Below are 1,679 nucleotides of genomic sequence, written 5' to 3'. Positions count from 1 at the left end.
CCGTGCATGTCCCCTCACATCCCTGCCCCACATCAGCACCCTCCAATATCCCTACAAGTCCCAACGCGCTCACACACAGCCAGTGACCCCACCTGCAGCTGTGGCCCTGACTCCCCTCACGGCAACCCCTCCCCACTTCACAGGGTGCACCTGTCCCCCTCTGGCTCAGCCTGTGCCCCTTGGAAGTCCTCCCAGCCCCTGTGTCTCAGGCCCTTCCCTCCTCTCTCGTGACCCCTCCACACCCTAACTCCGGGCCACAACCAGATCCCCTGCCCCGTCAAGGCCCCGGTGCCACAAAACTTTGTTTTTAGGTGAATCCTCACCTGAGGATATTTTTCCATTGATTTTTAGAGAGTGGAAGGGAGGGGGAGACAGAGAAACATGACCAGGAATCAAGCCTGCAATGAGGTACGTGCCCTTGACCGGAATCAAACCCAGGACCCTGTAGTCTGAAGGCCAGCGCTCTAACCACTGAGCACACCACCAGGGCCTGGGAACTTGAGAGAGAAAAGGCAATTTGCACCTGCGCCAGCTGACTCATCCAGGACGATGGCAGGGCTGCTTCAGGGAGTGTAATGCTAGCTCAGCGACAGGACGCAGCCCCTCAGCCGCCCCCCGCCCCAGCCCCGTTTGGCCCAGCCCATGCCCCGGAGCTTCCTGTAACCTCTAAAGCAACAGGGGAGACGGGGAGGGGAGACCAAGGCAAGAGAGGCCGCTGTCCCCCCAGCACACACCCGGCTCAGGTAGCCCTGGAACGGGGCAGCTGGGGGCTTCTCCTACCGCACAGTCCCTGGGACCCTTCTCCTCGGTCACCCCGACTTCTCCACCTCCAGGAAAGTGAGCGTCTCAGTCCTCTGACCACGTGGCCCGGTGTGGGCTAGCCGCCCATCTCCCGTCGGGCCCTCTGAGCGGCCTCTTCTGCGCCTGCGGCCCAGGAACCAATGCGCCCCACAGCCTCCACTCAATACACCTGTGGCCCAACCCGGCCCCTGCGTGCTAAGCAGCCCCTTCGCCTTCCCCTGCCTCTTCCACACCTGCTGTGCGGGTGCCCAGCGGGCCCTGGACATTGCAGACACTCCCCAGGGAGCCGCGATGGGTCATCAGGGTCCTGAGGGCCTCAGGAGCAGCCACACGAGGACAGGACAGGGAGGAGCCCGCGTGCACCTCGCCCAGTGCCAGCCTGCACCGCGGACCCAGGCCCTCAGGCCCTCCCACCCCACCAAGGCCTGGGGGCCCACGAGTCCCGCCAGCAGCGAGGGCCTCTGGCTCTGCCATTTGCTCTGCGGGGAGCTGGGCCTTAGTCTCCCCGTCTGTGAAATGGGTGGGTGGTTAGTATTGTTAAGGCGACTGGCGGATGGGATAAACAGCCGCACCTGCCTCTCTCCAACTCCCCCTCCCCCAAACGGGCAGCTGCTCCACCTGACCCAGGCCACCAGGACCGATGGCAGAGGGGCCGCTGAGCACCCCTCCCCACTCCACCACACGCCCCCCTCGGGCGCCTGCTTCCTTTGGGACTCACTTTCTCATCTCCATCTCCGCAGGAGGCAAGAGACGGAGACAACCAGTTAGCGCTGACGGACGGCCTACACAGGGCAGGGGGGCCCCACGTCTTCTTGGCCCAGCAAGAGCAGCCCGATTCCTGTCCTGTCCCTGCCTGACCAGGACCCCTCCCAGCCAGG

This window comes from Myotis davidii, unplaced genomic scaffold (assembly GCF_000327345.1).
Source record: "Myotis davidii unplaced genomic scaffold, ASM32734v1 scaffold991, whole genome shotgun sequence".
Taxonomy (NCBI): domain Eukaryota; kingdom Metazoa; phylum Chordata; class Mammalia; order Chiroptera; family Vespertilionidae; genus Myotis; species Myotis davidii.
Note: the sequence above shows the minus strand (reverse complement) of the source record.